This window comes from Lepidochelys olivacea (assembly GCF_965140295.1).
Source record: "Lepidochelys olivacea isolate rLepOli2 genome assembly, chromosome: 18".
Classification (NCBI taxonomy): Eukaryota; Metazoa; Chordata; order Testudines; family Cheloniidae; genus Lepidochelys; species Lepidochelys olivacea.
The window spans coordinates 30,613,821-30,639,067 of record NC_140428.1 but is presented as its reverse complement, the minus strand read 5'-3'; the positions used below and the strand labels follow the sequence as shown (position 1 = coordinate 30,639,067).

General features: G+C 43.4%; 1 protein-coding gene across 2 annotated transcripts in view; it reads left to right on the top strand.

Annotated features, from left to right (window-relative positions):
* Positions 1–7,312: 7,312 nt before the first annotated feature.
* Positions 7,313–25,247, top strand: part of ERRFI1 (ERBB receptor feedback inhibitor 1) — a 122,379-nt gene continuing 104,444 nt past the window's right edge. Inside the window, exons 1-2 of one of the 2 annotated variants that reach the window (XM_084651828.1) lie at positions 7,313–7,522; positions 8,415–8,601. The gene's annotated coding sequence lies outside the window, so the exon portion shown is untranslated. Of the gene's footprint in view, positions 7,523–8,401; positions 8,602–25,247 lie in introns of those variants that run through there. The other variant, XM_084651829.1, reaches the window with a different exon arrangement.

The following is a 25,247-nucleotide window of genomic DNA, read 5'->3' as shown; positions in this document are numbered from 1 at the left end:
GTCCCTCTCAGAACCCCTGACCCATCCAACCTGCCCCTGCTCTTTGTCCCCTGACTGCCCCCCTGGGACCCCACCCCCTATTGAACCCCCCCATTCCTTGTCCCCTGACTGCCCTGACCTCTATCCAACCCTCCCTGTCCCCTGACAGGCCCCCTGGGACTCCCATGCCCTATCCAACCCCTGTGATCCCAAGAACTTCTGCCCCATCCAACTGCTCCCTGTCCCCTGACTGCCCCCCAGAACCCCCTTACCATGCTGCTCAGAGCAGCAGGAGCTCGCAGCTCTGCTGCCTGCATGGCTGTGTGGGAGGGGGACTAGCCTCCCGGGCCAGGAGCTCAGGGGCTGGGCAGGACGGTCCTGCTGGCCAGATGTGGCCCGCGGGATGTAGGTTTGCCCACCTCTGGCCTAGAGGTTCACAATCCCATTCTTTCTCAAAGTGAAGGAAGAAGTGGATGGGATACTGTAATAGAACATATTACTGAGACAGAGTGATGTGCCATACCCTTCAGTGCCCATTGGCAGGGGGAGGAACTGATCCATCTCTATCTGCATAGACCTAAAAAGCATCACTGTAAAATTGAAAAAATATATGCTTTCCAAAGTGGAAGTTATGGTCTCCAATTAAGTCTCTTCAGCAAATGCAGTTTATATCTTCTGACAAGTTCTGTTCCATTACGACAATGCTAACCCAACAACTTTAAGATGCTGTTCAGAAAATACTGCTTTTTGTCACCTCACATTCAGAATCCTAGACATCCCAGGAAACTTCCAGAGGAAAATAAGTGAGATTCTGCAAGTTTATGCGCGGTCTGAGGAAGAACATAATATTCTTAAGGCAACTGAGACTGCTGGACTAAAATTATACAAAGAAAAATGAATGCAACGCTAAATACAACTTCAGCCCGTAGGGCATGTGATCAAGAGAAGATGAAGGCAAATCCAGAAAAAAATCAAAGTTAGAGTTGAAATGCAAGCACTTAAAGATTATATTAGGACTGATGCATCTCTAATGTAATACAACTTGGGAGCAAATTAATACCAAAATGATTCCTTTTAAGCAGTTAATAAAGAATTTGGCTTTTAACAATTTCTATGTGGATCTGGACCAGAGCACAGGAATATATTTTTGAGGATTCATCTACAGTAGAACCTGAGAGTTACAAACACCTTTTGGAATGGAGGTTGTTTGTAACTCTGAACAAAATGTTATGGTTGTTCTTTCAAAAGTTTACAACTGAATATTGACTTAATACAACTTTGAAACTTTACTATGCAGATGGAAAAATGCTGCTTTTAGTCATTTTAATTTAAATGAAACAAGCACAGAAACCGTTTCCTTACCACCTCCAATATTTTTTTAAATTTTCTTTATGTAGCTTACATTTAACACAGTACTGTACAGTGTGTTTTTTTTTTTTAATCTGCTGCTGCCTGATTGCATATTACCAGTTCCAAATGAGGAGTGTGGTTGACTGGTCAGTTTGTAACTCTGGTGCTCATAACTCTGAGGTTCTAGTGTATTTATTATATTACCATTATGGGTATGTTATGTCTCCAACTCTACAGCCATTAATACGTTTTTATCCTACAGACAAAGTGACTTGGGATATGACTTCCAGGATCTATGCTTTAGCCATCTTCTGTCCCATTTCAGCCTACAAGAGATGTATGCTATGGGGACCTATGAAGATAAGGCAGGGGACAATGATGTTTAGGAGCCACTTATAATTTGTTTTCCTTTATTGATAGTATGTTCCACCTGGCCCTTAATACAGTGGTCTGTCAAGTGTTAAAATAGTCTGCCCAGAAAATCATGTAGATGACTGCTGTGTGAGTTACCAACTTCGGAGAGATTCACGACATTAGCCAAAGTAGATACAATTATCCACCAAGAGGTGCCCTTATGAGTTGTGTCCTTTAATGTAGCTTGTTTATTTGGGATTGTGGAATAGGACTGTATATTCCTTACCAGGGTACTGATGGTGAGAATGAACCAGATTCCTGCAATGCATTCTTTTTGGGCCTGGACAGAAGTTACAAATCTCTTCTTTCTTTGCTGTAAATGTACATGTAAATTGTTAAGATGTGGAGTCTCCAGTTTACTTTGTTCTAGTTTAACTCAACAGAGCTCAAAAGGGTGAGTTTTGGTGATGACACTATATATATTATTTGCTGTGAATCTCAATTATTCCCTCCTACCATGATGTTTTCTCTGGGTGACAGATGTTCTCTATTCATTTAAATCCCTTTGTTTGGTCCTTCTGTGAAACAACGTCTGACAGTGTATTCATCTCCTCCCTCATTTACAGCTTCATTTTCGGCTCAGTGTTTCACTTGCCAGTAGACAGACACCGCATTATTTGCCTAACTTGGATCAGGGTTAGGTCTCTGTTTCTTGGAAACCTCTCTCAGGATCTCCATAATCCTTTCTCTGAGGAAAACATTAGCTCCAGCTGAGTGAAATTCTGCTTCAGGCAACAACACAGAATTTATTGTTCTCTTAAAGGTTTTGTTGTTGGTGGTGTTTTTTTAAACTTAATTTAACATGTTTTTCAATTAAGATCAATGGATCTGAGACCTCCATTCATGAGCCACCTGGAAGCAGCAGATTCTCTTTCAAGCATAATTAGATTCTTTCCTGGGAGACCAAATGTCTGTACTGCCAGCTCAATGCACTGAAAAAATTGCCTAATAGTCAGGTACTGCAGCTATAGAATACTTAAAGGCCAAGCAAAAGTCCCTTTTGCAAAGAAGCATCTGGATTCAATGACACAAGCTAGCAGAGGTTCAGTTTGTCACAGAATGACTAGTGTCTGTCGGAGGAGCTGCAACTTCCTTGTGCAATGCATTCCCTGGTGCCTTCAAAGCAACAGTTGTGTGTAATTGCAGAAAGGTAAACTCAATTGCTTCTACAATAGGAAGAGTGCCAAGGATCAGCTGAAGATACCAGGGCCAGATGGAATTTTTGTAAAACTTATTCAACATGCTTAGTGTAGATGGAGCTATCTATTATGGAAAAAGCCTAACTCTACAGGTGCCCCATAAGTAACCTATATTAAGGATGGTCTATGAATACCAATTCTTATCAGTATAGATTGCTTACATGTTACAGGATGGAGGGGGAGAAACTAAAACAATTATTGCTATTGGCTGAGAGATAAACAGCCTATTGGGCTTTCAAAGGGATGGATAAACTGATAGTTTATATACATATGGCTTATTCTTGGTATTATGGTAGCAGCTAGAGACTCCAATGAAAAATCAGGGTTCCATTATGAAAAGGCACTGTACAAACTCATAGTAACAGATAACCCATGCCCAGAAGCATTATCAATCCAAATAAACAAAACTGACAAAGGATGGGTGGGACAAAGGAAGGATTATTTTCTCCATTTCATATTTAGCTAAATGAAGTCCAGCGAGAGATTAAATTATTTGTCCAAGGTGATATAGGGAGTGTATGGCTACGCTAAGAATTTAATTTGAGTTCTACAGTGCCTTCCCCACAGGTACATGAACTAACGTATTACCAGAACTGCAGCACAGTACTTTGGAGTATGTAACCAATTGAAATGTATTAATGGTGAAGTCTGCTAAAGTTATGAGGCAGTCTAATTGAACTCTGCAATATGTATTAATCTGACCATCAAAAAGTGTAACACTTATCCCCTAGCAGAAGTGCTAGATGTCTGAAAGGGAAGTACTATATTTTTCACTTCTTGGTCTTGGTTCAGTTAATGAGACTGAATATAACATAATTTATCATTACTTTAGTAGCACCAGCAGCCCATCTAGTGCAGGCTGATCACAAACACGAAACACAGCTTTTCAATTCTAAATAATTGCTGCTTTGGTTCTCATGGGAAAGCAGAGACTGGTTTAGCTTCCCCTTCACTCTGTTACAGAGGATGATAACTTAGGATAGTGCTAATCAAAAGTAGACTTTTATAATTATGTACATCTGTCTCAAAACAATTTAGTTGTGCAAATAACTGGCCACCATGAACACTTTCTTACTGCTGTGACCCATTCTCCTCTCTCTCCCCTCCCCCCCCATTCCTTTCTGTACTTTGTTGTTTTGGACTGACCTGTTCGGAGAAGGAACCGTCTTCTGTGTGTTTATACAATGCCACGCACAAAGGGGCCCTCAATCCTGACTGGGGCCTTTGCAGACTACCATCATAAAATTAAATAGTACTAGTGATGATAATCCAACACAAATCAATCAGATTGTTTTACAGAAGCCTTTTCAGACCAGAGGACTATTTAAATCGCACCTCTTAGCAGTTATGTCATGAAGTCCTGATACAAAGGTAGGAGGTTAAGGTCACATAGGCACTAGGCAGAGGGGTCTGGCTATTTTGAAGGATTTAGTGGAGCCCCTATACAGAAGGATGAAGGTTTGGACTTATTTTGTTTACCCTGGAAAGGAAGGATTCTTAGTCTGGCTGGAAACTACCAGCAAAGGGAAACTAAGGCACAGAAGCAGGAAAACAACTACAATAGGGAAACTGAGGCATGGACATGCTTCTACAGTGGCTGATGATTGACTATGTCAGAATGTTACAAAACTGAATTCTCCTCTCTGTGGAGCAAAAGTGAGAATGAAGCCCTATCCAACCTATTTTCACAGGCCATCAAAGGAGTTAAGGAACTATGTTTAAACTCCATTTTAAAGTGATTCCAGCTAAACTAATTTGTAACGTGACATGGTCAGCCAGTGTGAATAGGTCCGAACTGTACTAAAATCCTGTTTCATACTTGTGGTGTAGCCTAGAAAGAGGTCATTTTATTATCAAATTGCACATGTTTAAAAGCAGTTTGAAGTACAGATTAAATGAGAGGAGGGTAACAAACCTTGTCCACGCTAAGAGTGGTTCAGTTCCATTGGCATTAAAAATTTCACAAGCTATGGTGTATGCCAGGCACAGGCTGCTGCTGCTAGTGTTTGAAGCACTGTGACATACAGCTCTGCCCTGTGTAGAATAAGTTGATGCTTTGATCAAACCTGATAGCAGCTACTGGACCAATTCTAATTTCAAATGACACCAGTATATGTTAATGGTCACACTACTAAAATCAGTTGAGTCACCACACTCAAAACAGCTGCATGTAGGAAGAAAATCTTTACCTAGGATTCCTGATATTGCTAACTCTGGTAGAGCTGAACTAGGTGCATCCTTGGTGAGGACAGTGTGGCTCTTAAGCGCCCACTTCAGGAGATAAGATGGGAGGACCTCTGTATACAAGGATCTTCTGGTCTCAACTATCAAATAACTTTCTCAGCACAAAGGAGCACTAACCTCCCCCCCTCCCCACCCCAAGGTCCTGCTATGCATAATCTCAAACCACCTTAAGTTCGAATATGTGGGTGGGCATGTTGTCTTGCACCACCGCTCTCCCAGCCCGGTGCTAGGTTGCCACTCATCCAGGTTTTACATGGACAGTTCAGTTTTTGGCTTCTATGTCCAGGTGCCATAAAATTAGGGTTGCCAGGTGCCCAGTTTTCAAATCGAAAATGGCACCCGAACCAAAAGCCTGGTTACCATGGGGTTCAGGGGAGGCACCGGTTCATTAACTCTCACCAGCCCTGCTCAGCCAGGGCCGCATCCTACTTACAGGCAGGCTCCCTGAGATGATCCAGTGGACAGGGACAGGGACTTAGAGGAGAAGAGAGGGAGCAGGGCCTTGGGGGAAGAGCCTCAGGGAATCTGGTTACCAGCAAATAGAAAGGTGGCAACCGAGGCAGACACAATCTCAAACAAAAAGGGTTACTCATTTTTTAAATATAGCCTTAACTGGCATACTGACTGTTAGAGTTTCTGAGAAACAACCCCTTCAGGAGGTATTTTTATGATGATGTCCCCATTTTCAAAGGGAGGTAGAACAGCATGTCAAAAATCAAAAAGGAATCCCACAAAAAGTGGAAACATGGATAAATTACTAAGGAGAAGTAAAAAAGAATGGCACAAGTATGTAGGGACAAAATCAGAAAGGCTGAGGAGCAAAATGAGCTACACCTAATAAGGGACATAAAAGGTAAGAAGAAGAGGTTCTACAAATACATTAAGAGCAAGAGAAAGATGAAGGAAACTGTAGGTCCGCTATTTAGTGGGAAAACAGAGCTAATAATGGATGACATCAAGAAGACTGAGGTGTTTAATACCTATTTTGCTTCAGTCTTTACTAAAAAGGTTAATGGTGACCAGATACTTAACACAATTAATATAGCAACAAGGAGGAAGGAACACAAGCCAAAATGGGGAAAATACAGTTTAAAGACTATTTAGATAAGTTAGATTTAAGTCAGGAGGGGCTGATTAAATGCATCCTGTTAAGGAACTGGCTTATAACTAAACCAGGGAGAGAATGCATACAAAATTTGCAGATGACTCCAAAGGGCAGGGGAGGCTGGGGGATGGGAGGGAATTGCTAGCACTCTGGAGGACAGGATTAGAATTCAAAACAACCTTCACAAACTGGGGAACTGGTCTGAAATCAACAAGATGAAATTCAATAAAGATAAGTGCAAAGCACTACACTTAAGAAAGAAAAATCAAATGGGCAAATATAAAATGGGGAAATAGCTTGGTGGTAGTACTGCTGAAAAGGATCTGGAGGTTACAGTGGATCACAAATTGAATGAGTCAACAATGTGATGCAGTTGTGAAAAAGGCTAATATTCTGAAGTGTATTAACAGGAATGCCACATGTAAGACATGGGTAAATGCAGAGGCAACAGGGTCATATACCCTCCCTCCCACCAGATTTTTGCCAGGGTTTATATGCTCTTCCCTGAGCTCTGCTGCATACCATAAGAACCTTTAAATTATGCCCCCCCTCAACAGTTACACATTGTCTCTGGGTAAGCATCTCACTCTACTTGGTGCGGGTGAGGCCTCAACTGGTGTACTGTGTCCAGTTCTGGACTCCACACATTAAGATAGATCTGGACAAATTGGAGAGAGTCCAGAGGAGAGCAACAAAAAGGACAAAAGGTTTAGAAAATGTGACTGTGAGAGAGCAGAGGAAGTGAGGGAGCTGTCCACATGTAAGGGGACTGTTGCCCCCTTACTAACATTCAGTGGGGGTGTTTTGGTTGGCTAGCTCCCACTACTAAAAGGGGAAGGGTCTATGGGAAACCAGGACCCTGAGACTGATAGTCCCCAGGAACAATGGGGAGAGGCCAATGCTGCAGGTCAGCCTGAATGACAGGGCAGGCAGGCTAATCGGAGAGTCAGGAGGCCAGGGAGGTCGTGTCCTCCGTGTGAGCTGGATTTGCCTGGCTCAGACAGAGTGGGGCCGAGCTAAGGAGAAAGCAGGGGCCCAAGCTAAGCTGGGGAGCAGAGCTGGGCCAGATCCAGAGGGACCAGAAAAGCAGCCCAGAGAGAGCAGACCCTGTCCTGGGAGCAGAGCTGCAGCCTTAAAGCTAGAGGCACAGCCCAGACAGAGCAGACTTGCCCTGGGAGCAGAGCTGCAGCAACCAGAGCCAGAGGGGCCAGAAAAGCAGCCCATGAAGCAGGTCAGTGCTGGGAGCAGAGTCACAGAAGCAGCCTGCAGAGCAGACCTGTCCTGGGAGCAGAGCTGTAGCAACCGGAGCCACAGGGGCCAAAGAAGCAGCCCAGGGAGCTGGAGGCAGAGCAGCAGTGCTGAGACAGAGTGGTGTAGCTGGGGCTAGAGCAATCCAGAGCTGGGTGTGGTGAGCAGCTGGGGAGAGCGAGGGGGACCCTGGGCAGCGGGCTCAGCACAGGGAGACGTCTCAGCCAAGAGGCTCTGCAGGCCAGGCTTGGATCTTAACCCCAACAGGGCGGGGGTGACACTGGAAAGAAGGGTCCTACCACTTAGAGTCTGAGAGGGTGTGGCCACCACCAGGTCAAGTGTCCAACCCACAGTATGCCTGCAGCACAGCCAGGGTCTGAGAAGAAGGCCTGGGACTTACAAGAAACAGACTGTCAACTGCCCTGACATTCCAGAGACACTGTTTGTGACGTTCCCTGCCACAGAGCGGGTTGATGTGTTTCCTTTAATCTTTCCCATTTTTCCTTATTCTTTTAAAAATTAATTGTTGATTAAATAACTTGCATTTGCTTTAAATTGTATGTAATGGTCAGTGGGTCAGAGAAGTGCCCAGTGCAGAGAGAGTACCCCGGAGTGGGGACACCCTAACCCCTGTCCTAGGTGACCACAGCCGGGTTGGGGGTCGAGCCCCCCAGGAATCCTGGGCCCAGCCTCGTTGGGGTTACGAGGACTCTGCCAGAAAAGGAGAGTGGAAGGGGAGTCCTCAAGGGCAGGGAGGCCACTGGGTAAAGGAAGTGGGAGCAAGGACTCAGATCCTTTCGCTAGCCCACTTCACCGGGGTAGTACAGAAGCCAGGAAAGTTCCCCACAATAGCGGGACTGTTCCCCCACTTACAGAAGACTTGAAGCCTGGAGCAGACATGCTAAGTGAACTAACGAGAGACACCTGATGTGGAGAGGGAACTGCAAGCAGCTGGCTCCTTATAAGAGAGCTGAAGTAATTGTTTGGGAGAACTGACCCTGGGATGTCTATAAAGAAGTCTTCTCTGAGCAGGATGGCTGCAAGCCAAAGCCAGGTTCTGAGGTAAGTGCTATGCCTTAGAAAACAGATTTTTGGGACGCTGAGTTTTGTTTTGAGTTACTGTCTGTATATATCTGCAACCCCCAAAAGGGTGGCAATTGGACAAGCAACTGTGTGGAGTCCCTGTGAAGGAAAGAGGCCTGGAAGTGGGGGACTAGAGGGCAGAGCAGTGGCACCTTCTACAATGACCTATGAAGAAAAGTTAAAACTGTCCATGTTTCTTGGGGTGGGGGGGGATACTGAGGAGGAAATCAGATATGTGAAGGCATATATTAAGGGCTGTTATTAAGAGGATGGTGACTGATCAGTTGTTCTACATGTTCACTGAAAGGTAGGATGGGATGTAACCAGCTTAATCTGAAGCAAAGGAGGGTTAGATATTAGGAAAAGCTTTCTAACTATGAGGGTAGTTCAGCTCTGGAACAGGCTTCCAAGGGTGGTTTTGGAATCCCATCTTTGAAGGGTTTTAAGAACAGGCTAGACAAATATGTGAGGGATGGTCTAGGTGTATTAGGTCCCGCCTCAATGCAGGGCGGGGAGCTGGACTAGATGACTTCTTGAGGTCCCTTCCAGTTCTATATTTCTATGACTCTGTATCAATTTTTACTCCTTAGGGGCTCAATCCTGGAAGGTTCTGAGCACTATAGTGGAATTACTACATGTGCTTAAAATTAACCATATGCCTAAATACTTTGCTGGATAAGGGCAAGAGCATGCAGGGCTTTTCAGGATTGAGGCCTATAAAGAGACAACATGGCTATATTTTACTAAACTTGACTTAAGAGTTTCTCCACTCCCTTTGTATTAGTTCTGTGTGGTTGTTTTTTCTTTTTAAATAAAAGTTATAAAACAATCATTTGTTTGTAAAAAGGCTGTTTGATCTGCAGCTCATTAACCTCTAGAGAGCTGTTAATTATTACTGAAAACATTCCATCTTTCCAGGGTGCTAGGAAACTACATGACAAAACCTTTTCCCAAGGTTAAACATATTTACAAGTGCTAAGGTACACGTTGCAATAACTCAGTGTGCTATATGTGCAAAAGAGCAGGTGGCTAACATGAGCATGAATAACTGTCAAGCTCTTCAATTAACTGTTTATAGAGATGGAAGATTTAAGGCCATAGTGGCCTGTCTCCTCCAGTTTTAGATTCTAATTTAGTATTTCCATTCATTCAGTTGCCTTACTATTTCCGTCTCTCACTTTGCAGTGTCCACTCGCTGGTTAATAGCCACACTAACCTTTTGAGTGTGTGCCTCGGTCAGTTACTACTTAGAATTACTAAAGTTTAAAAAGTGTGCATGCGTATGCAGAATGACCAATGCCCTGAGCACAAAGCTTAATACAGATAGAACCATTTAGTTCCATTCCTCAGTGTAAATGGTTTGGTTAATATTATTCTGAAGTTGTCATGTACATCCCAATTACAACAACACATTCTTAACTAAATAGGTCTTTTGCGGATTTTGATGCTGAATTCTTCCTCAGGTGGTGGATTCATCTTCATAGACTCACACTTTAAGGTCAGAAGGGACTATTATGATCATACAGTCTAATCTCCTGCACATTACAGGCCACAAAACCTCACCCACCCACTCACTCCTGTAACAGACCTCTGGTTGAGTTACTGAAGCCCTCAAATCATGGTTTAGAAACTTCAAGTTACAGAAAATCCACCAAGACTTAATTTAAAGCAAGAGACAACAATTAGTGATATACAGCTTGAGTGCCAAGTGATCAGGGGAAACACTGCAGTTTTCAATTCATTTTTGAAAAATTGAAAATGAAAGCTCTTACAAGAGTTTTCCGCCTATGGCATATGTTCCAGTGTAACATGCGCATCTGAGATGAGTCTGTTGAAATATGGAATGATTGCACTAACGTATCAGATTGAAAGAGGCTACAAATTGTGGAGATGTCAGAGCATGGACTCTTTTGGACTCATGCATCTGGCATCAAGCAGACCTTTATGCATCAAAGGAAGACTTTCTTCAGTGATGTTGGGGCAGGGAAGGGAGTATACTCTTTTCTGCATAATAGTGAGAAACTAACATAATCCAAAAGCGAAGAAAGTCAGAGTGAAGACTGCTGCCTGTGCTGAAGGGGAGAGGTAACATGCACCATGTTAGAAGCTTCAGTCACCAGCTCAGCCTGGCAGTCTCAAATTATGATTGCAGCAACTTTCACATAAAGCTCCAGCAAACTTGCACATTATAGAATAATATTTTGCCTGTTCCCTTACTGGCCTGTATCTTTCTGAAAAATCTAGCAACCAGAATTTTTCCTTCAGTAATGTGGATTAGTATAGGGTGTATACAGTCACCTACTTGTCCACTTCTCCCACAAGAACCTTTGAGCTTTCTCTCGTGCTCTCTATTATGCAAATATTATTCCATAAAGAATATACATAAAGCCACTGGTCTATCTGCTTTCAAATATCATCTTAAGGTTCATTTCTACCATGATGCCTAAAGAACACTGACAGCTGATAAAGGATAAGCAGCTGTCAGGATAAGACTACTCCTACTGATATGCTTACTTGCCTCCTTATTACTCCTTTTGAGCTCTGCCTTCTTTCACAACACACTTTTACAGAGCATGTCCCACAGTCTTCTACCTATTAAACCTGAAATTTCACTCTACTTTATATTGCATGTATGTGCACAACTTGTAGGGTCTTTAAACATCTATTGAAAGGAATTTTTCAGTTTATATGTACAGGCATGCACAGTGCTAATAGAATGTTTATCATTAATCATTTAACATAATTCTATGTGTATGTGCAAAGTACAGTTTTAAATCCCTGTAACTTGGCTAAATTAAATCTGATTTTCAGTGAGCTAATTACAGGCAAATCTAACAATGTGAAGTCCCTGCCATATTTCAAGTTTTCCTCACTTGCTGATGAGGTGCTAAAGCTATTCAGGAAAAAAGTTACAAACATTCCTTGTTAGCAGTAAAGCACATCTTTATACCAGGGTTTCTCAAACTGGGGGTTGTGACCCTCTTAGAGAGTTGCAAGGCTCTTACATGGAGGGGGGAGGGAGGGTCACAAGCTGTCAGCCTGCACTGCCAAACCCCGCTTCACCTCCAGCATTTATAATAGGGTTAAATGTAAAATAATGTGGTTTTAATTGGGAGGGAGGGGTCACTCATAGGTTTGCTGTGTGAATGGGATCACCAATACAAAAGTTTGAGAACCTGATGTGGGGGCTAATTAGCTACAACAAATCAGGAGAAAGATCTTGGAGTCATTGTGGATAGTTCTCTGAAGATGTCCACGCAGTGTGCAGTGGCAGTCAAAAAAGCAAACCAGATGTTAGGAATCATTAAAAAAGGGATCGAGAATAAGATGGAGACTATCTTATTGCCCTTGTGTAAATCCATGGTACGCCCATGTCTTGAATACTGCCTACAGATGTGGTCCCCTCATATCAAAAAAGATATACTGACATTAGAAAAGATTCAGAAAAAGGCAACTAAAATGATTAGGGGTTTGGAATGGGTCCCATATGAGGAGAAATTAAAGAGGCTAGGACTTTTCAGCTTGGAAAAGAGGAGACTAAGGGGGGATATGATAGAGGTATATAAAATCATGAGAAAGTGAATAAGGAAAAGTTATTTACTTGTTCCCACAAGAACTAGGGTCCACAAAATGAAATTAATGGGTAGCAGGTTTAAAACAAATAAAAGGAAGTTCTTCACGCAGTGCACAGTCAACCTGTGGAACTCCTTGCATGAGGAGGTTGTGAAGGCTAGGACTATAACAGGGTTTAAAAGAGAACTGGATAAATTCATGGAGGTTAAATCCATTAATGGCTATTAGCCAGGATGGGTAAGGAATGGTGTCCCTAGCATCTGTTTGTAAAAGGGTGGAGATGGATGGCAGGAGAGAGATCACTAGATCCTTACCTGTTAGGTTCACTCCCTCCGGGGCGCCTAGCATTGGCTGCTGTCAGTAGACAGGCTACTGGGCTGGATGGACCTTTGGTCTGACCCAGAATTGGTCGTTCTTAACCACTTCTTTCATAGAATCATAGAATCATAGAATATCAGGGTTGGAAGGGACCCCAGAAGGTCATCTAGTCCAACCCCCTGCTCAAAGCAGGACCAATTCCCAGTTAAATCATCCCAGCCAGGGCTTTGTCAAGCCTGACCTTAAAAACCTCTAAGGAAGGAGATTCTACCACCTCCCTAGGTAACGCATTCCAGTGTTTCACCACCCTCTTAGTGAAAAAGTTTTTCCTAATATCCAATCTAAACCTCCCCCACTGCAACTTTAGACCATTACTCCTCGTTCTGTCATCTGCTACCATTGAGAACAGTCTAGAGCCATCCTCTTTGGAACCCCCTTTCAGGTAGTTGAAAGCAGCTATCAAATCCCCCCTCATTCTTCTCTTCTGCAGGCTAAACAATCCCAGCTCCCTCAGCCTCTCCTCATAACTCATGTGTTCCAGTCCCCTAATCATTTTTGTTGCCCTTCGCTGGACTCTCTCCAATTTATCCACATCCTTCTTGAAGTGTGGGGCCCAAAACTGGACACAGTACTCCAGATGAGGCCTCACCAATGTCGAATAGAGGGGAACGATCACGTCCCTCGATCTGCTCGCTATGCCCCTACTTATACATCCCAAAATGCCATTGGCCTTCTTGGCAACAAGGGCACACTGCTGACTCATATCCAGCTTCTCGTCCACTGTCACCCCTAGGTCCTTTTCTGCAGAACTGCTGCCTAGCCATTCGGTCCCTAGTCTGTAGCTGTGCATTGGGTTCTTCCGTCCTAAGTGCAGGACCCTGCACTTATCCTTATTGAACCTCATCAGATTCCTTTTGGCCCAATCTTCCAATTGGTCTAGGTCCTTCTGTATCCTATCCCTCCCCTCCAGCGTATCTACCACTCCTCCCAGTTTAGTATCATCCGCAAATTTGCTGAGAGTGCAATCCACACCATCCTCCAGATCATTTATGAAGATATTGAATAAAACCGGCCCCAGGACCGACCCTTCTACCCTTCTTTATACAGTCTGGTAGAAAGTGGCTCAGCCGTTTTTGATGAAAATTTCAGACTGAGAGCAAGTGTGTCAAATTTCAGCCAACAGATAAAACATTAAATTTATTAACTGAATATGACCTTTTAGAATGAAAATGTTTAGGCAATTTAAACCATAAGTCTCTCTACATACACTAGCTGAGCTGCTTCTCTGGAATTATAAATATAGACACTCAGCCCTTGAAACAAGAGCACTGCTATCAGATGAACAAAAAACATTTTGCACACTCAATCTGCTGGAAAAAAATGTAATCTGTCTAGTCTCTGGGAGACTTTAAGGACACTGGAGAGCTGCAGAACTGACTGTTCTGGTCAAAAGAAGATCCTAGAGTTGCTTCATATTAACACCATATTTGCATATAATGTTTCTTAATTATATATGTGTATTTTAAATATGTTTTGTTCCATCTCCCATTCATCTTAATAATGGGGCTCTGTCCAGCTCAAACTTTCTTTAACCTGCTGCTTATTCACTTGTCTGTCAAGGAATCAGGCAGTGCAAGTACTGCTTGACTTCCTTCCCCAAATACACCACAGACCTAAGTTCTGTCAGCAGGACTCTCATTTCTAAGCCGCAAGAGGAAATGAAAAGTAGATCTTAATAAAGTCAGAATTCAAATATTGGGGGGGGGGGGGACATGTGGAGGAAGGTTTGTGGGGTGCAGCTGGGCCCAGGCCAGCCCCCATGGGGTTGCCAACTTTCTAATCGCACAAAACCAAAGATCCCTGCCCCGGCCCTTCTCCGGGGCCCTGCCCCCCACCCCTCCCCACTCACTCCATCCCACCCTTCCCTCTGTCGCTCACTCTCCCCCACCCTCACCCCAGAAATGAGGGGTTCAGGGTGTGGGAGGGGGCTCTGGTTAGGGTGTAGGGGGGCAAGCTCTGGGACGGGGATGAGGGGTTTGGGGTGCAGGAGGGGGCTCTGGGCTGGGGGGTAGAGCCAAGGGGTTTGGAGAGTGGGAGGGGGCTCTGGCAGGGCATTGGGGATGTGGGGGTCTGTGTGGATGGGTGTAGGCTCTGGGAGGGAGTTTGGGTGCGGGAGAGGTCTCAGGGCTGGGGGAGAGGTGCAGGAGAGAGTGCGGGGTGCAGGCTCTGGGAGGGAGTTTGGGTGCGGGAGGGGGCTCAGAGCTGGGGCATGGTATAGGGGTGCACAAGGGGGTACAAGGAGCAGGCTCTGGGCACTTACTTCGAGGGGCTCCCCAGAAGTGGTGACATGTCCCTCGGCTCCTAAATGGATAGGTCAGGCAGCTATGCATGCTGCCTCTGCCCACAGGCACTGCCTCCGCAGTTCCCATTGGCCACAGGTCCTGGCCAATGGGAAATGCGGAGCTGGCGCTTGGAGTGGGGGGAGTGCACGGAGTCCCCTGGCTGTCCCTCCACCTAGAAGCCCAAGGGATATGTTGCAGTTTCCAGGAGCCACATGGAACCAGGTAGGGAGCCTGCCAGCCCTGCGAACTGGACTTTTAACAGCCCAGTGGTGCTGACCGGAGCTGCCAGGGTCCCTTTTCGACCAGGTTTCTGGTTGAAAACCGGATACCTGGCAACCCTAGGGAGCACTACCCTGCTCTGCTCCTGGCCTAGGGCCCCAGCCTCCGTCTCCTTACCGCTGTCCGCGGCCCTTCTCCCAGCCCTGGTTGGGGGGTGTGCTGACAGGAGGAAGGGGGAGCGTGAGGTGTAAAGTTTGGGGACCACTGGTCTAGGAAATAGTCTCATTGAGAGTGGTAGAAATACTTCCATCTCCTCAGACTGTAAATCACCTGCCAGTAGAATAGTCAGCTGAGATGCCTCTGTTTAATTTTAGTATCCAGAGAAGACACAAGTAGCACTGTGTGAATTACTTTTTTAGTATTAAGATATTACAAAAGAAACCCTAGTTTCAGATCAAACTGAAAATGATTTTTTCCCCAAACTTTTTGGTTAATTGAAAAATCTAAAAAATGTACTTTTCAGGCAGAACTAAACATTTTCATTTTTAAAACTGAAAACTCTAAACTCTAAAAACTGAAAAATTCTAAACCAACTCTGTAGCATCTGTTACTGCTGCTCTGCTTTGTCAAGCTAACTTTGGTTGGACAGATTCCTGGAAATTGTCATGTGATGAAATCGTTAATTAAAAAATAATATTTAATTCCTGGAGACTCCAGGACAATCCTGGAGGGTTGGCAACCAATGAGACTCTCTCATCTCACCTTGGTATTCTCTCCCTCTTTCTCCTACTGGTCTTCAGCAGAGTGCTGAACTGGGACTAAAAAAGCCTATCAGAATTTTAAATGTATATGGGAATGGCATAGCAACCAGAACAGTTCTTTTCACGGGACATTAAGCAAAATTTCTGTGCTATAAGCCCAGCCCGCCTTTAGGTCCAAATAAGCATCCCCTCCAAATAAAACAAATTCAAAAATATGCAGCCCTCAACTCAAAAAATTAAAGCGCCTTTTAAAAAGAGAGCCCAATTCTGTTTATTATAAGCAGAGTTCTGGCAACATCAGTTAACTGATTGGATAATTAGACTATAAACCATTTAGAAATTCTCCCTTGGACAAGTTAGGAAAAAGGTAGTACTATTAGGAAGATAAAGGAGAAGGCTTCTCAGGTAATTATAATGGCTAACTTTCCTCATTTGAGTTTCAGATCAACTTCTTTTAGCACCTCACAAACAGAGAACTCTGGAAAATTTACTCTGAAAGTAGGCCCAGACATCAGGTAAGTAAGGCACTTCTCCCACAGCCTGTGTACAGGCAAGTTAAGATTGTGTATGAGGGCACTTAAATAAGGGAACTAACTTCCTGATGTTTGTCCTGAATGTTTACCAGAGGGATCCCCTCTTTTGACCAGAAAAATCCAGAACTCTCTGGCCTTATTTGCTCCCTGGACAACATTCTCAAAATAAGAGACTGAGTATAAAAATGGAATGCACATGAAAATATGGTCACACAATAAATGTATCCTCACGATTACTCATTTGCATTTTCTCTATTTGTGAAACTCATGTACCATAAAATAGAAACCATCCAGGCAGGGATCTGGCACAGCAGCAGTAACATATTTTTGAAAGCTCATTCACCTGACTACATGCCTACCAAATCTCCTTGCCAGTATTCTATGAGATTCTCTATGCCAAATAAGCTAGGAAACTGCAGTTTACTTGATGTTAAGTATGGCAGTGTTCTGATAAACATGCATGACAGGCTTGAATTTAAGCATGCATGCCCATAGTTCCTATACCACTTTAAGAAAGAAAAGGAGGACCTGTGGCACCTTAGAGACTAACAAATTTATTTGAGCATAAGCTTTCGTGAGCTACAGCTTACTTCATGTAGCTCACGAAAGCTTATGCTCAAATAAATTTGTTAGTCTCTAAGGTGCCACAAGTACTCCTTTTCTTTTTGCGGATACAGACTAACACGGCTGCTACTCTGAAAATTATACCACTTTAGAGTCACAAATAATTTCTAAACAAAATCTAATTTATCAAGTAAATTTTTTTTTACTGCTGGTGAAATATGCATGTTCATTGTCTCTTCACCCACAAAAGAGTTGCCCCTCAGGTTTCTTGCACTCTATTCTACCAAAGTGCCTGAAACTTGACTAAGCATTCCGAGAAAGGGGTCCTTAGCCTCTCCCCAATTAGCATGGCTTTACCATTCACTGCTTAACTACCTGTAATGGTATTTTTATGATATGGACAGCTGTCCCTTTAGCTGTCCACTAGACTGACACCTAGCAATTCATTCCACACTAAACAGCATTAAGATGCTGATAACTTTCAATTGTGATCAATTTGGGCCTAAATGAACTGATGACCTAGAAGTGGAAGGCCTTGCATCCTGTTACCAATAGCATTGATCCACTAAGTTCTTGCTATAACAGTTTTGCAATTAATGTGGTCTAAACAGATATTAGAACATTGAACCAGAGCTTTTGTCAAATCTATTGCTATGTCATAATATTATACTATAAATGTTTGAAAGGCTATATTTGAGAAGTATTAGCTAATGAGGCCTGTACTTCTGCCAGATGTTGTTTTCCTTATAACCCAAATGAATACTCAGTAGATAGATTTTGAAACTCAGTTGAACCAAGCTCTTGCCAATATGTCCCACCAGTTCTCCACCCTTGACTTGTGCCAGTTGTAGTTTTGGTTATGTCAGTATGAGGAAGCTGCCCTTTCTACCCTCATAGCACAGGCTTCAGCCATGCCATGGAAGATTAGGAAATCTAGGGCCCCTGCAAGTTACTGTAAAAGCTGTCCTTTCAGACAGCTCATTTGCCTTATCTGTATACATGCCTGTGTTATTGCACTATGTTTGTAAATATCTGTTCCAGTATTTGTTGCCCATGTAGTATGAATAATATGAATATGAATGAATGAGGTGGAATTCCTGTTCTGTTTGTGATCTGTAGAAAATGTTCATAGCCACACTGGCCCTCTACCATATTTCTACCCTGCTCTTTTTCCTACTTTTTATTGGATCAGGAAGTTATTATAAATTCCAGGACCAACATAAATTTGATTTAGGGGAGACACTGGTGGAAGATCTGGGAGCATTTCTGTGTGGTGTCCTTTCTTTGGTTTTATTTTATAATTCAATGTAGGAAAAAGAGGGAGGAAAAATTAGAATGAGGTGCTTACTCACCATCACCGGCAGAGAGAGCTCTGGACAAGAAGCAGTAACAGACTTTACTCATAGTACAGCTCTTTAACATGGGCTGTGTATGGGCTGGTACTGGCAGCCACTTCTCACCGGTACACCATACTGGCCCACTTTCACCTCTGGGTGTGACAGGCCCAGTAAAATTATTCCTGCTTCGGGGCTGGCTGGAGTGCAAAGAGCAAGTGCCACAGGAGGTCACTAGCTACTACTAGGTGACAGATGAGCTGAGTGGGCAAGATGGGAATTTGTTTAAAGAGGACTCAGCAGTCATTCCAGCAGATATAAGAGCTGACATCATGAGAGGGATACATGCATCATACCTGGGGATAGAGGCATGCCTGAGATGAGCCAGGGAGTATATCTACTGGCCAGGCATCAATTTCCAATTGAGACCATACATGGAACAGTGTGAGGTGTTTGTGGTTGTTTTTAAAATACAGTGACAATAAAAGAAAACTACAGTCTCATGAAATCCAGATCTCAGCCTGAGAAAAGATCAGAACAGACATGGGAAGGGAGTGTACTAACAATTTTGGGGTGCTGACTGCTGCTTCAGCCCCAGGGGCTGACTATTGACTGCTGCTCCAGCCCCGCCGCTCTGGCAGGGGCTGAAGCCAAAGAAGGTCTGTTAAAGTCATGGAATCCATGACCTCTGTGACAAAATCATATCCTTACATATGACCAATGCAAAGGACCAATAGAATGCCACCCAACAGAATGAAGACAGCAACAGACAGGAAGCAAGTTCCCCACCAACAGCAATAACACAGACCAGAAATAGGAGGCTTGTTTGAAGAGCAGTACGCTTGAAGGTCTGTGAGGCCTAACCGGCTGCAACGTGCTGGCGGTAAAGGCTGTGTGCCTAGGATGAGTTACATACTAGTAACATCAGGCCCCAGCAAGTCATAAAATGCTTGCACAAAAGACACAACAACAATTCTTAAATGGAAAGAGGTAGCAACCTGTATAGAACTTGAAGGGAGGAGCACAGGTTGCAGGAGGGAAGAGTTTGTACGAGGCACCAAGAAGTCTGTTTCCAAATAGCTATCTCTGTAAGCAGCCAGTTTAGTTTTAGAAATATGGAATCCTCATGTTATTACTCAGTATGCAATACATGAAACACCAGTGACCAGTCAGCGCAGGCCAGAGCAATCTGAGGTAAAATGCTAGCCTCTCTTCAACCTCTAGAAAGCAATTGTTCAGGAAAACATGCCACCCTTGTCCTGGCTCCTGTGCAGCCACTTGGGTTCTGGGCAGCAAGAGCCTGCTGCATTGCATTTACATTGGTGTCCAGGTGGCTAGGCTTTGCTTCAGTGCAGTCATGCGACTTCCATGCAATTGTTTGATGTCCACTAAGTGACCCCCATTTAACTTCATTCAGCATCTGAGAGTGAGCACCCTTCACTTCCTACTGAGAGAAAAGTTGATATGGTCATCAAACTAATTGAAACACAAGATCTAGACTAGGATTAACAGATCAGCCCCTACAAATATTGATTGAAAACAAAATTGCTGCATGTAAAATTAGTCACTAGAGGGCACTAATAGAATCCAGTAAATGCGATGGGAGTATACTGCCATACAATGTTTTATGTAAGTACTATGGTGTTCAAGGAAAACGTGTTCTTTAATTCATATCCAGCTCCCATAACCACTCTGCAGATCTCACATAAGGGAAATCCAACTTAATTTACTGTCTGTTTTGCTTTAACACAAAGGGCACAAAAGGATAATTCTCTCTAGAAGCAGCATATCTTCTAGCCTGATGTTCACCATGAGCTTTTGGAGGGAGAAGCTCTGAACAAATCAACCAAGCAAAGATCTAATGTGTGACACTTTGGTGCAGTGTGGCACCATGAGTGGGTGGCTTGAGGAGCTGATACACAAAAGAGGTGTGAATGCACAAGGCAGGCTGTGGAGCTGTTTGAGGTAGAGAATGGCAAATTATGATGCCCAAAAAGTGGAGACAGACGTGATCTTTGTCCTCCAGAGTTTGCAATCTAAATAGCAGACATGCCAAATCAAGTAGAGGTGACAAATAGTATGGAGGGAATGTGGGGAGGAAGGACAAGGGTCACAGCCATACAATTACATGAACAGTACAGGCATGGACCTATCTTTGTTTGTTGTTTATTATTAATACAAAGAACAGGACTGTACAGATGTAAAGTAGTGGCTGTTAACTCATCCGTCAGGGCATCTCAGAAAGGTGAGTTCTTGGGAGGGCTTTTAAGGAGGAGAGGTGGAGGACTGGAGCTGGTGACAATATTGCAAATGGTAGGAGATTTAGCAACGTCTAAAACAGCAGTGGTGTGTTAGATCCATAGAGGGTTTTTTAAGGCCAAAAGAGACTATTACACTCATCTACTCTGATCTCCCATATAACACAGGCCAGATTATCTCACTCAGTGGTTCCTGCATCTAGCCTATTAACTTCAGGTGGATCCTGAGCATATAGTTTTAGAAAGACATTCAATCTTGATTTATTTCAGAGTAGCAGCCTGTTAGTCTCTATTCGCAAAAAGAAAAGGAGTACTTGTGGCACCTTGGAGACTAACCAATTTATTTAAGCATAAGCTTTCGTGAGCTACAGCTCACTTCATCCGATGAAGTGAGCTGTAGCTCACGAAAGCTTATGCTTAAATAAATTGGTTAGTCTCTAAGGTGCCACAAGTACTCCTTTAATCTTGATTTAAAAACTTCAGGAGTCAGACACTCCATCACACCCTTGATAAACTGTTCCAGGGGTTAATTGCCCTTACTGTTAAAGGTTTATGTCTCATTTTCAGTATGAATTTGTCTAGTTTCCAGCCATTGGCTCTCATTGGCTAGATTAAAGAGATCACTGTCATCTGTCTTCTCCCCATACAGAAACTTATAGCCTGTACGCCAGTCCTCTCAGATCACCTAATTGAATATGCAGTATGGCACAGGAAGGTGGTAGCCCATGTGGCTGGAGGCAGGGGAAGTGCAATATGGCACAGGGAGCCAAGTTCACAAAATTGGTTAGTGAAGTGTGGCATGGAGCAGGGAAGTGGTACCACACATGGTAGTGGGTTTTTGAGGAGCAGTATGGTAGGGGGAGGAAAGGTGTAGTGCTGCACAGGATGAAACATGTCAGACTGAGGTGCTGACTGGCCACATGGGGCATGACTATGTGTGAAAGCTCATGCAATTTACTGTTTACCTGAACCCAAACATTTTTAAACAGAAGTGGAATCTTGATTAATAGCCTATTGACCAAAGAAACCTATAGGAAGTGCTGACCCTACCCCCTGTCTCTAACATGGAAATAAGAAACCACCAGATTCCTGGGCCTAATTATCTCCTTCAAAACCCAGCATTCCCCTGTATTTCTGACTCAGTGCAGTATGCATTTCTGCTCAGATTATCATCTATATCCTATTACAGGATGGGATGCAATAGCACTTGATTTAATTACAGGGCTCAGACTGCTCCCTCCTCTCCTATACACCAGTCATCAGGAAAAACTTGAAAGTCCACTTCTTCTGTGTTTAACTTTGTCTCGTCCATTAGTAAAGTGTGTCTTTCAGACAGATGAGGCAGGGGATGTTGGCCCCTCCCTGTCCCAAAGTGTGCAGTGACAAGAAAGAGTGTAGCCATAAAGCCCTGAGTTGTCTATGTGCCATCTCTAACAATTACTTCTCTGTCAGAGACAGGCAGATGGACAGATGTGGCATGTGGCTGCTTTGTGAGGACAACATTGCTGTCATCTGGCCATAGATCCAATGTAACTGGACACATGAGGATCATCACCTCAGTGCAGGTGCTCCCTGGGTGAGGGAGACAGCACAGTGGTTCCTATGCTACCCTTTTCCCTGCTTCTGGCACAGAAGGCCACAGATTAGGTAGAGGAGCTTGCATGGGATACCCTTATGCCCAGTTCATCATGGCCTATGGTTTGGCCCCTAGGGTCCTTCAGCAGCTGGAGTCGGTCAGAGCAGAGGAGTCTGGCACAGAGCTAGTTCAGGTTTGGGGAAGCACAAGTGAGCACTGGGTCACCTTTTTACCTGGATTGTGTTGTGTGCATTTTGGCTGGACCCAACGGTCTGGCTCAAACTCTTTTTAGTGAGGGAGGTGCTTCACAGGAAAGCCTTCTACCAGGACAGTCAGTGGAAATCATGTCAGCAAATTCTCCTGAGATGACTGTATCCATTACATTTGTTGGATTAATCTTATTTAATGCTGAATGCAGTTGGGAGACTGTAAAATTGAAGATGTTTAACTTTCAGATAGAAATCTGGACACAGAAGCCATTCAGCTTAATGATGCAGTGTTAACTGCAGACTCTTAAATTAATAAATAAACTGATAACAAGGTTTCTGTTTTCATCCATCTCACCTTCCTCCTCCCATCCACCTACCAGAGAGAGCAGGAAATCTCTCCCAGGCATCCCCATGTTCTTCTATGGAAGAGAGCCTTCAGTAACTATGCCAGACTGAGCTGCACACAGATGGTTGTTGGGAATAAACTGGACACATCACTGCAGATGGTCAACCTTGCATGGTTCTGGTTTCTGACTGGCACCACATGACATCTGATACATTCTAGAATGAAAGCTCATAACAATAACCTGACCGGCCAGTTTTCTTTTTTCCCATGGCTGGATATAAACTAAGAGCCATCCCATGTGCTTATCTCTAGCTTCAGAGCTCATGAGGAAGCAGAAATACGTGCAAAGTCTCCTTAGTCTTTACCACTATAAAAGCTGTAGTCTCAACCACTTAGATTAATGCACCTTCACCCAGCTACCCTACTTCCAAAGGCAGATTTGAACTACTCTCTCCCCAAAGTATCTTCCATAGGAGCTCTTCTGAGGGCTACTGACTTACCTGGCATGTGCTTCGTGTCTTTCTTTCCTCCTCTTTCAAAAATCTCTTTGGCACCAATCTGGCTGCTGTTGAGTGGCAGACCATGGCATCAGGTATCTAATCTTTGCCTCTAAGGATAAGGGTCTGTACATCTGCTCAATGGACACAATGCTGTCAAAATAGGTGTATTTGGTTATAGACCGTCATGAGACCTAGGACCAAATGGGTTGCCAAAGGTGCAAATTCCACCCAATAGAGTAAAAATGGCTGATCCTGTTTTATATTTTCAAAGCTTTGTACAAACAGTGCCTAAACAATTTGCATTACAGAACATTGATTAATTAGGGCACTGCAAAGCCATGGCCACGCCTCTGACCCAGGGTACCAAAGAGTGAATTCTTTCCACTGCAGTTTATTACTGTTCACAATGATTTCTTGCTTCTGCTAGTCTGACCAAATTGGTTGCCTTATGTACACACCTGTGGTCCATACTAGGGTGACCAGTCTCAATGTTCATGCAGTTGTTTTCAGGGTGCAATATACTCTACCCACTGTTTCACAGAAGCTCAGAGGAGAATTTCAGCCACTAACAGAAATAAACAAAAGTGTTCAAACATATTTCCTTTTCCCTGACTCCCTCTGTAATAGGTCCCTATACCTAGGTCAGCATGAGATTGTTCTCGTGTCTGAGACACTTTCTGCTCTCCCCAGTAAAACTCTACTGTCTAGAATACAGAGTGGAACATGTGCGAAGATAGTGTTTCTCTAGGGATTGAGTGCATTTTCTTAGAAAAAAGTAATGGGACAGTATGTTCTGTCAGGTAAATATTTGCCAAAGCTGTTGAGTAAGAGGAATAGAACAGATAACAAAACCGTGAACTCCTAACCCCAGGTAAACTGCTAGCTAATGTAAACAAACAATGCACAAATATCTTCTATCCAGTCTTTGATAAATGCTTATGTGCTGATTTTGATGCTTGGATGTACTAACTGTCCCTGATTGGAACCATGAACTTTGGATGCAAAATATGAGGCCAATCCTGCAGGTGCTATAATTAATCTCAGGAGCTAAAATCAGCCTGCTGGATGAGTGAAATTGTTTTTGTGTGGAGAGAATCCACAGGTGTGTAATCAGTTTCTTGGTAGAATCTTCTGTCCTTTAGGAGTAAGAGATGGTCTGTAAAATTATCCCTCCAAATCTGGCTTGGTTCAGTATTGACTGAAAATCATTACCTCTTGACAGTGGTTTGGTCTCTTACAGTTTGATCCTATTTGCACAGACACTACCACTATCACTGCAGTTATCAACCTTGGCAGTCTTAGCGCAGAGGTCAAAGACAGAATAGCCATGGAATCCCTCCAATCAGGGTGGAGGCACATCAGTGAGACAGGTTAGGAGGGGATGTATGGCTGCAGTCCTTGGGTGTATAAACAGGGGAGTAGTAAGTAGGAATTGGGAGGTAAATTCTACCTCTATATGATGCATTGGTGAGGCCGACACTGGAATACTGCATACAGTTCTGGTGTCTACCTTTTAAAAGTGTTTGAAAAAATAATTGCTATTCTCTGCACCCGAATGATTCAAGAGCTGGAAAAAAAGCCTTACAATGGAAAACCTAAAGAGCTCAATATTCTTAGAATACAAAAAGATCAAGATCACAGTATAGAAGTAATGTGACAGGGAGGAAAATACCCAGTACTAAAGACTCTTTACTTTTTTTTTTACTCTTTTTTCTTTACTGTAGAAAAGCATAACAAGAATCAATGGTTTAGATGTTAAAGCCAGACAAATTCAAATTAGAAATAAGGCATGAATTTTTAACAGTGAGTGTGATTTTAAACATTTGGAACAAATCACGAATGGAAGTGGCAAACTTCCCCCATCTCTTGATGTCTTCAAATCAGGATTGCATGCCTTTCAGAACTCACAGTAAGTACAGGAGAATTACACCCAGCACAGTTGCACAACTGTATCCAATTTAACTCCCTGCTGAGAAGGGTAAAAAAAATCTAGTAGTCTCTTAATCAGAGGGAAGTAATGTGTGGTTCCATCTGGTTTCCTCAAAGGGCTAAGAGGCTCTTAGATTCCAAAACCTCTTGGCCATTACATACA